Source organism: Garra rufa, chromosome 25 (assembly GCF_049309525.1).
Source record: "Garra rufa chromosome 25, GarRuf1.0, whole genome shotgun sequence".
Lineage (NCBI taxonomy): Eukaryota > Metazoa > Chordata > Actinopteri > Cypriniformes > Cyprinidae > Garra > Garra rufa.
In genome coordinates, this window is record NC_133385.1 from 26,247,268 (window position 1) to 26,258,808 (window position 11,541).

Here is an 11,541-nt window from a genome sequence, read left to right on the forward strand (position 1 = left end):
TGGCTGATCCGTAACATATCGCCCCCCTCCCGGAAAGGCGCGTCCTCGCGCCTAAACGGATACAACAGAGGAGGGAGGGTGGGGGTTCAGGTGGCGGGTATGCAGCAGGAGGAGAGCAGAAAAAGGTCCAAAGCCAGAGGAGCCGGATGGCGGTCCAGAGCCTAGCCAGGATGACGCCCCAGGGTGGAGTCGAGGGAGGGAGAAGCCATGGTGGAGAGTTAGCCAACGACACCCCGGAGCTGAGCGACGGAGATGAAGCCTCTGGTTGGAGCGAGCCCGGTGCGGCCGAGCAGACGGAGAGCCAGGGTGACACTACAGGTCTGGAGGGCCGAGGTGACGCAGATGGCTCAGGGGACCGAGGCAGAGCTGGGGCTCCGGAAGACCGCAGTGACACCAGAGCGACAGAGGACATAGGCGGAGCCAGAGGGAAGGAGGAACCTGACAGAGCCGGGGGGACGGAATGACGAGGTGAAGCCGGAGGAATGGAGTCCCGAGGCGGCGGATGGTCAACGACTGACCAAGGCGGAGCCGGAGAGACGAGGGAGCCCGGTGGAGCTGGTGGGATGACGGGCCACGGTGGAGATGAGGGAGCCAGGAGCCAAGGTGGAGCCGAAGGGTCGGAGGACCGAGGTGGAGTCCAGGACTCGGAGGATGTAGGCCGGGACTGGGGAACGACACGCCTTGGCGGAGCTGGAGCCTGGATGTCCCACGATGGAACCACACTCCTAGGTGGTGCTGCCTGAGGGTGAGCTGTGGGACAGACAGGCGGCGGCAGAGACAGGGCTGAAGGACTGGCTGGCTTGCGTGGAGGCGGGAGAGGGAGGCTGGGTGGGAACTTCGGAGACATTGAAGAACTGGACGGAACCAGCGGAGATTCTAGACGGCTGGACGGAACTATCGGAGACTCTGGAAGACTGGATGAGACTGGCGGAGATTCTGGACGGCTGGACGGGACTATCTGAGACTCTGGAAGACTGGATGAGACTGGCGGAGATTCTGGACGGCCGGACGGAACCAGCGGGGACTCAGAACGACTGGGCGGAACCAGCGGGGACTCAGGACGGCTGGGAATAATCTCACCAAACCAGTCAATTAGATCCATTTCAAAAATCTCCAATAGATCCTTATAATATCCACCACAGCGTAGTTGCAGCTCACCCTCAGGGTTAGGAGTGTGGGCGGGGCTTCCCTCTAGGCCCTCGATCTCCAAAAAAACTCCCACGGTGACGCACATCGTAGCCGGCTCACACACCTGGTCAGTCGCGATGTCCTCTGTCGCTTTAACTGCGGCAGATCGTGGCGCTGCGGCGGGCTCTGGCTGGTGCTCCGTGCTGCAGGGTGATGACAGCTGGCTGGGCTCTGGATCGGGGTTGCACATGTTGCTCTGCTGACACTGTTTTCGGTCCAGGCTTCTGTTACGGAAGCAGACCAACGAGACAGGTGAGTAGGTGAATACAAGGTTTATTTAATAATCAGCAGAGCGGTGAAGGTGATGGCGTGCAGAACCGGGTAAGTTTGGCAGTCCAGATGAATAGTGATACTTGATTGAGCTGAACGGTAGACTGAGTAGAATTTCTCTCGTTTGCAGGAACGAAGATCGGAGGACGGTGACAGGATAATCCAGATGCAGGCTTATGGCACACACTCACACTGGAGACTTGGATCGATGGACCTGGACAGACTAGACTGGAACAGAGGAGAGGTACGGGTAAGTAAGCACAGGTAAGATTGCCGGGTAAGGTTTTCGTGAACAGGTTGAAGTCACACGAAGAGTCCGCTTTCGAATTAACGAGCCTGGACCATGAGCGGTGTTTTGTGAGGGTTCTTATAGGGCTTGAGTGATCGTATGCAGGTGCGTGGCTAATTGAAACCAGGTGACGGTGATCGGTGATTGTTGAGCTAATCCTGGCTGATCCGTAACAGTGTGATGGGGTTCATCATTTTTATTGATTTACAGCACCTGGGTAAAAATATTAAAAATAACCCAATAAACGGGCCCAACAGGCTGAACACAGTGTTTGGATTAAAATGATAGCAACCCAGCATTTGTTAGAGTGCAGAAAAACTACATAGCACCTAAGTAAAAATATTACAAATAACCAAATAAAATGGCCCAACAGGCTGAACCCAGCATTTGGGTTCAAAAATAACCCAGCATTTTTTAGAGTGCAAAAAAACTACCCAGCATTTTTAAGAGTGCAGAAAAACTACCCAGCATCAGGGTAAAAATATTAAAAATAACCCAATAAAATGACCTAACAGGCTAAACCCAGCATTTGGGTAAAAAAAATAACCCAGCATTTTTAACAACGCAGAAGAACTACCCAGCACCAAGGTAAAAATATTAAAAATAACCCAATAAAATGATAGGCTAAACCCAGCATTTGGGTTTTAAAAAAACTACCCAGCATTTGGGTTTTAAAAAAACTACCAAGCATATGGGTAAAAATGTTAAAAATAACCCAATAAAATGGCAATAAAAAGAGGAGACGAGGGATAATCACAAGCAACAGTCTTCATGGGCGTGACATATCTCCCCCTCCAGGGGGCCCTAGCGGGGCGCCCTCCTTGGACATATAGAGACGGAGGCTATATGTCTCCCTCCGTCTCCACTCCCAAAAAATTCTGGGTTCCCTGGCTGGAACAGGCTCAGAGCTGGATTCAGAACTCCTCCCTGGGCTTAGTCTCACGTAGCCAGACTGGAATTCATGGCAGCTTTCATTGGCCAAGGCCCGCCTATAAGGCCGTTTGACCGACATGTCAAACAACCAATCACAGTTCGTTTCATTCAGCGTCATGTTTCGGTGCGTGGAAATGCCCCCAAAACAACAGACTGGCGTGCAACAAGTCAGTCATTGAAATAACCAGCATTGAAAGTTAACAAAGAAGAGGGAGAACAAGCAGTAAGTCAGTAATTTGTTTGCAAACGTCGCAAATGTGTATAACAACAATGGCGTCTGCATAAACACCTTTTAGCAAAACACTGAGTAAATCAGTCTGCGCTTTGTTTCCCGGCGGACCGAAAATAAACGCGACACTCGCGTCTCCCGGAAATCCGATCAAATTCAACTAATCAGATGACGACTTCGACATTCCTGAAGTGTTTCCAGTTAAGTGTATCATATGCATCAGACGTTTAGCCAACGTTCCGTGGGCGTGACGTCTGAGGCTGAGACTACCCTGGGCTGCACTTGGGAACAGAAGCCCTTACTGGGCTTCACTCAGGATCTGAGGCCCTCTCAACGCCTGACGTGGGAACAGGGGCCCTGCCCTGGGCTAGACTCGGGATCTGAGGTCCTCCCTGGGCCAGACTTGGGAACAACAGCCCTCCCTGGGCATGACTCGGGATCTGTGGCCCTCCCTGGGCCAGGCGTAGGTACTGCAGCCCTCCTTGGGCCGAACGTAGGAACAGCAGCCCTCTCTGGGCCCTAACGTAAGAACAGCAGCCCTCCCTGGGCCTGACATAGGAACAACAGCCCTCCCTGGGCCGGATGTAGGAACAACAGCCCTCCCTGGGCATGACTCGGGATCTGTGGCCCTCCCTGGGCCAGGCGTAGGTACAGCAGCCCTCCTTGGGCCGAACGTAGGAACAGCAGCCCTCTCTGGGCCTGACATAGGAACAACCACCCTCCCTGGGCCGGATGTAAGAACAGCAGCACTCTCTTGGCCCTAACATAAGAACAGCAGCCCTCTCTGGGCCTGACGTAGGAACAGCAGCCCTCCCTGGGCCAGACTTAGGAACAGCAGTCCTCTCTAGGCCCTAACGTAAGGACAGCTGCCCTCTCTGGGCCGGATGTAGAAACAGCAGTGCTCTCTTGGCCCTAAAATAAGAACAGCAGCCCTCTCTGGGCCTGACGTAGGAACAGCAGCCCTCCTTGGGCCGAACGTAGGAACAGCAGCCTTCCCTGGGCCTGACATAGGAACAACAGCCCTCCCTGGGCCGGATGTAGGAACAACAGCTCTTCCTGGGCTTGACTTGGGATCTCTGGCCCTCCATGGGCCGGATGTAGGAACAGCAGTCCTCTCTAGGCCCTAACGTAAGGACAGCTGCCCTCTCTGGGCCGGATGTAGAAACAGCAGTGCTCTCTGGGCCCTAACATAAGAACAGCAGCCCTCCCTGGGCCAGACTTAGGAAGAGCAGCCCTCTCTAGGCCCTAACGTAAGAACAGCAGCCCTCTTTGAGCCTGATGTAGGAACAGCAGCCCTCCCTGGGCCTGACAAAGGAACAGCAGCCCTCTCTGGGCCTGATGTGGAAACAGGAGCCCTCTTTGGGCCGGACGTAGGAACAAGAGCCCTCTCAGGCCTGGACGTGGAAACAGGAGCTCTCTCTGGGCTGGAGTCGGGACCCGTGGCCCTCCCTGGGCCAGAATCGGGAACAGCCGCTCTCACTGGGCTTGAGAGTGCAGCTGTTTCTGGGCTGAAGACTAGCAAGAAACTTGGGAGAACTCTGAAAAGCGTGGGTGTAACTGAGGGAGCAGGCTCACTGGAACGGTATGTGAAGGGTTCTGGCTTATGGTGAGCCAAAGCACCCACATAGGAACAGGATGAATATCCTCCACATCAACAAAAAAATCAGAGCCATTTAAATCGAGGACATAATTAATAAAGTCTGCTACGGGTCTAGTGCAATCATCAGGAGACAGGAATCTAAAAAAAATGATCATTGTCAAGTCCCATCCAGAAGCAAGCATTAACCTTATGATCCCTCCAGCTCACCAGATGCAAAACACTCAGGAACTCCTCCACATTTTGTCCCTCCTGCTGGAAGTTGAAAATGAAGTCCTCAGCCCATTTCATCTTACTGGTAAAAGTGCTCAGTCACAAACTGCTACTGCGTAGGAGCAAGACTCAGGCTATTGCTGCGGCGCCTGAGGAGCAATTGGGGGTTCGGTGCCTTGCTCAAAGGACTCACCTCAGTCATGGTATTAAGGGTGGAGAGAGCACTGTACATTCACTCCTCTCACTGACAATCCCTGCTGGACCTAAACTCAAACCCGCAACCTTTCAGGTTACAAGTAAGAGTCTCTAACCATTAGGCCATGACTGTCCCTTTAAAAAACAAATTTTTTAAAGTGCAGAAAAACCCAAAAAAATTTGCCAACAAGATGAACCCAGCATTTGGGTTAATACAATTTTTTTAGAGTGTATGAAAGCCAAAGACATAAACCCCATGCGCCAGCCGTTTGCATCCACCGCCACAAATATGGAGATGTTTGTGAAAATAATAGCACTTCCCCATGTACTTCATTTCCATACTGGGAAAACTGTTACGTATTAATATAGCTAGTGGCCTAATTGGGTTCTGGGAGAGCGCATTAATTAATTTGTGGCTAATAGGCACAAACATGAAAAAACAAACTTCTTTACTTTTTCACTCTGATAGAGCATAGCATTTTTAAGCGACTAATGTAAATTATGCAGATTGTGTTGATTATGCCGACAAGAGAGACTTCTGTGGGAGGCTTCTTAAAAGACTTACTTTCTTGGCACCAAACCAATTGAACATTTCCATGATTAAATCATGTTTTTCTTTTAAATTACATTCAGTTTGAGTCCCCGTGATGTATTTATTCAGCTCGTAGCTTACACACCTTGTAAAACTTCCTTTACGATCAGCAAAATGGGATATTTTGGGAATAACTCAACGCAAACGCTTTGTAATTATGCCTACAGAATGGCTATATACGCATATAGGTTGCTTAGTAAGACATTTCCCTTTGGTACATCATGGTTCTATATTTCCAGCATAAGTTTGACAGGCCTCAGGACGATCGTGTACAAAAATAGAGCCCATCAGCACAAAATATGCCCAATCAGCAAAATCCCAATTAGCAAAATGGCGATTCAATGTCACCTTGCCATTTTCAGCAGAACATTTTTATAGAAGAAAGATTTAAATACCTACACGAGCTTTGTCAAGAGGCAAATAAAGTGTGTCAGGCCCAAGCAAAAGTCGCTTTTTACTTTTTTGGTTGCAAAAACAGCCCGAGCGTTTTACAGATAAACCTATTAAATATTAATATCAACTAATGAAGGTTTCTCTCGATGTGTATAGAGTTGCATTTCAAGTCCGGGAGGCTCTAAACCCACCGTGGTCTCCATCCAGCCTCTCTCTTTGTGCCGTAAATCAGCGCGTCTCTTCACATGTGATAATTCTCCAAAGTTAAACAGCCATAAAAGCCTAAGGAACTCTGACCTTCACCATCTAACTAAGCAAGGAAAGCCAATGATGTGTACCGGTCTGCAGTCACGCTGCTTGCGTTATGATAAACTATGGGCCCGCGGTTGCTAAAAAATAACAGTATGTCTTCGTTGACATATATAGGGCCGGCAATTCAAAGCGATCCCAATTTATTTAGCACTAAAATATTTTATTGTTGGCTATAAAGCATATGGCAGAGGGGAGAGGGGAAGGACGAGGATGTCTTGACAGCAGGGCTCCTCCGGCTGCATTGTTCACCTCCGAGGAGAAACTGTCTGAACTTATAAAGGCCTCTCATGGTGTCAGTCAGGCTGACGGATAAAATGCAGTGTTGCAGGAGTTCTGGGTTTCTTTTGAAGGCAAGGATTGCAGAGACTTTTTCAGTTTTGTGATCAAAAATATTTCTGTTTTGCAATGAGCAAAACTGTTTTTGCTGTACATGATGCAATATTTTAGTGCAGATTTATTTATTTGTTCCTTTGAAGCATGTAGAGTGTTTTTTACGTTCTTAATGAACAATAATTATATAATTGTACATAAAATTGCATATATTATAAAAATATATTCTATATTACAATAATTGCATAAAAGCATTGTTGTCATAAAATATTGAAAATACTGTATACTATACTGTATGAAAATTATATTATCATAAATTCTATAATATAAATACAAGTATATATTTAAAAAGGTTATATTTTATAATAATGGTTAACGTTAAGTTATAAGTATTATTAATTATGAAAAAAATAATATATATATATATATATATATATATATATATATATATATATATAAAGTGAGAATTTTAGCATATAATAAAGTACATATTTAGTATGTATTAACAAGGTTACATGTAATATAACACACACACACACACACACACACACACACATATATATATAAAATTTAATAATACTCTATAATATTTAATATTGTTAATATAACAATAATAATAATTAATAGTTTATTGTTAATTATTAATTATTTCATTTTTAATTAGTAATAATAATAATAGTAATAATAATAATTATTAAAAAATAATAAATATTAATTAATAAATATTAATTAATAAATGCTGTACAATTATTGTTCATTGCTAGTTAATTATTGTGTTAACTAATGTTACTTTTTACAATGTTGTTAATTGTTACTACTAGATATAACAACAACAACAATAATAATAATAATTATTATTATTATGCTATTATTATTTATGTTATATAAAAACAATATTAAAAAATACTAATCAGGTTATATTTAATATAATTATTTACAATGTAATAATATTTATTAATGTTAAATTAAAAAGTATTATTAATTATTAAACAAATTCATATAAATTAAAAAATTCTGTCTAATTATTGTTAATTGCTAGGTAACTAGTTAACTGCGTCGTAAATATTAATAATGAAATATGAAAAATGAAATCTTTAATATGAAATATAAAAGATATATAATAACTATTATAAATTTTTTTTAGCATATATTAGTATATTAACACGGTTATATTTAAAATAATTGATATATAATACTTTATATGGTTAATATAATAAATATAATAATATTTAAAAATAATGATTATTATTATTATTATTGTTATTTTCTGTAATATAAATACAATATAAAAATAAATATTAATAAGGTTATATTTAATATGTAATAATATTTAATAATGTTAAGTTAAAAGGTATTACTAATTATTAAAAATAAATTAAAACAAATTAAATGCTGTATAATCATTGTTAATTTCTAGTTAACTAGTTAACTAAGTTATACATTTTATTAATAATGAAATATGAAAAATATGAAAAAAATATTATATAATTATTTTGTTATCAGAAGTTTTAGCATATGAGTTTATTAACATTATTTTTAAGTTTATTAAGTTATGTTTAATATAATTGATACATAATATGTATTAATATTATATAATATTTTAAATGGTTAATATTACAATTATATTATTATTAGTAGTAGTTGTAGTAGTAAAAAGATTACTACTTTGTACTATAAAAAATACTAAATATTTTATTTAAAAAATAATATAGTAAAATACTAGTAGTTAATATACAGTTTACTAAAATATTACTACTCGCAGTAAAAATAAATATTACATTGTACACTGTACAATTATTGTCTACATTAGTTAACTACTGTGTTAACTAATGTTACTTTTCACAGTGTTATTGTTAATTGTTACCACTGGATATGATAATAATAATAATAATAATAATAATAATAATAATAATAATAAATATTATTATTATTATTATTATTATTATTAAGCTATCATTATTTTACAAATACAATAAAAATGTAAATATTAATATGGTTATAATTAATATAATTAATATGTACAATTTAAAAATCTTGATTAATTAGACATTATTATTAATTATTAAAAATAAATGAATATAAATTAATTAAATGCTGTTATTATTGTTCATTGCTAGTTAACTGCTGTGTTGTTGTAAAGTGTTGCCATTCGAAAAACCTATAAGCATCCAAATTAGACAAAAATGCTTGGCAGAAATACACATTTGAGTACAAAAATAAATAGGTTTAGCCTGCACAACAATGAACACATTGCTAATCAGAATTATACTATAGTTGCATTCATGCATATTATTTTCATTGAGTGCAAATGTAAACACAATCCACTAAACAGTCAGTTATACTGATCACACTGAGTCCCAGCGCCGAGCCTCTCCATTATAATGCGGGGTCATTAACAATCCCATAATGCATGCAGACCGAGAGGAAATAAGCCCTGACTGCATCCTCTGCCATCTCTGCCCTTCACAGCTGTCATGGCAAGATCATAAACAGCATTTATAACAATCTGGCTTTGGGGTGAGAAAGAAACGACCCCCCTCGCCTTACAGTACAGCTTGCATTCACTCACAGGCTTTACAAAGCCACTGGCTTATTCGATTTTTCTTCATAAAAATACAAGCCCATGCACTTCTAGATAACTTAAGATGGTTAGGAAGTCACACAAATGCAGCCAATTTTATTAATTAATCCCTGTATTATTTATTGTCAGTGCTGTTACTCACTTCATATGACTGGTTGACCTGAATGTATTTTCCAAACCCACTGAGTACGTTGTCGGTTTCATTTGATTGATTAATTAATTAATCATGGAAATGACCAGAATGCTTTCAGAAAGGGTGCTCAGCACATTCCCACATTTATTTGCAAGCTTTTACATAACGCAAAAACACCACCGGGCTGAAACGACGCATCCCCTCCTAACAAGAATTAAAGAATTTAAACTCACCGGAGAGAGAGTATCTTCCTAGGTACATCGTTAATCATAATTAAGCGAAGTGTGACAGCAGCTTAGAGGCCCTTTTACTGAACCACCCCCTCCCGTCCTAAAGGAATATGGTCTCATATCTCCATTCACGCAGATCAGATGGAAAAAAAAAAAAAAACACAAGGTGCATAATATGATGAGTTTTTGCTCTATTATGCCGTTTGGCCTTGTATTAAGGCAGATCATCAAGGGTTTTGACCTCTTGTAGTAAAGAGCCCAAAGGCTTCTGGGAAGCTGGTCCCTCTAAGTTATCTGTCTGCTTTGTAGATCTATGACTGTTCTTTGCACAGGGCTAAATACCATTTAATTTAGCCCTGCTCCCATATTCATCTTCTTTCTGTGATTTATGGACTTTGTATGACTCTGTTTTATTAATAAAGGTTCCAGCTAAAAGCAGGCGATCCTTTTTAGCTTGTTTTTGGCAATGAATTTAGGCAGTAAAAGATGAATAACTTTTACTCCTTTTTACACAATACTATCTCAAAATGACCTTGACTTTCTCCATAAAGCAAAAAAACAACACATTTTGTCATCTACATAACTAGCTCCATTTGCAGTACAGACCAAAAGTTTGGACACTTCTCATTCATTCTCATGTATATTTTTCTGTTTATTAAAGTTTTTACTCTACATTCGTGCAGTTTTCAGTGGGTTAGTGATATTTTTTAAATATATATAAATTATTAAATAAATATTTTTTAAATGGGTTTTTATACAAAAACTGCTTTTTTATGTAAAATTCACTTTATAAAAGACCCACATTTCTAACTTTAATTCATGGGGATAACATGGATAATTTCACATGGTTTAGTGTAAGATTTTTGCCCATCTTTTGGAAAATCCAGTTTTAAAAGTAAAAAAAAAATTACTTTTACCAGTAGGTGGCTGCAGAGCTCCACTATTTGCTATTTGCTATTTGACCAACTGAAAGATATTTTTTCACAAGTTTTTTCAGTTGAATTCATATCTACAGTACAGACCAAACGTTTGGACACACCTTCTCATTCATTTGAATGAGAAGGTGTGTCCAAACTTTTGGTCTGTACTGTATATGGCTTTTTTGACGCAGTAAACTTGCTCGGTAGCGCAACTGGTACACTTGCAATGAAGATCTCTCAGTTAACGTAAAAAAAAGTCACAAAACAACAGCTCAAAGTCTTCCAGAAGCAAGCTAAAAAAGGCAGAGTTGCTTCAGCAAATGTATATTTTGTAAACTTGCTCAGTAACACACCTGGTACACAAAGACACCTGGTACAAAGACTTGCAGAAGCAAACTAAAATGGCACAGCTGCTTCATCAAATGTATAAAAAATATCTCTACCAGTAAAAGACGAAAAACTTCTATTCATTTTCACACAATACTATGACCTAAAAATGACCTTGAATTTCAACATAAAGAATGATTTGTAAAATAATGTCATCTGCATCAGATAACTAGCTTCATATATATGGCTTTTCTGATGCAGTAAACTTGCTCGGTAGCACACCTGGTACACTTGCGATGAAGATTGCTCAGATAAGAGTCACGTTTGCAGATGCAAGCTAAACATGGCACAGTTGCTTCAGTAAATGTATATTTTGTCATTTGCATCACATATCCAATTTCATATATATATATATATATATATATATATATATATATATATATGAAGAGTTCAGATGCAAAAGACTCTAAGACCATCTGATGTTTTTCTTTAAAATAAGCATTTTTATTAGGCTCCTATGTATAGGTTTCTACCTAGAAACCATAGGTTTCTGATTGGGCTGAGGCTGGGATTTTAGTAAGTTTAAAGTAAAAGTATTTGATGGACGTATACTAAGTGTCGAGGGCATTTACTCAGTGTCATTATCTCATTTTTGACCGAGGTGGCTATTAGAGGGTTTTGCATCTGAACTCTATATATATATGGCTTTTCTGATGTAGTAAACTTGCCCCGATAGCACAAAGACACTGGCACAGCTGCTTCAGCAAATGTATATTTATATCAGAGTTAGATTTAGGGTTGAGTTTTAT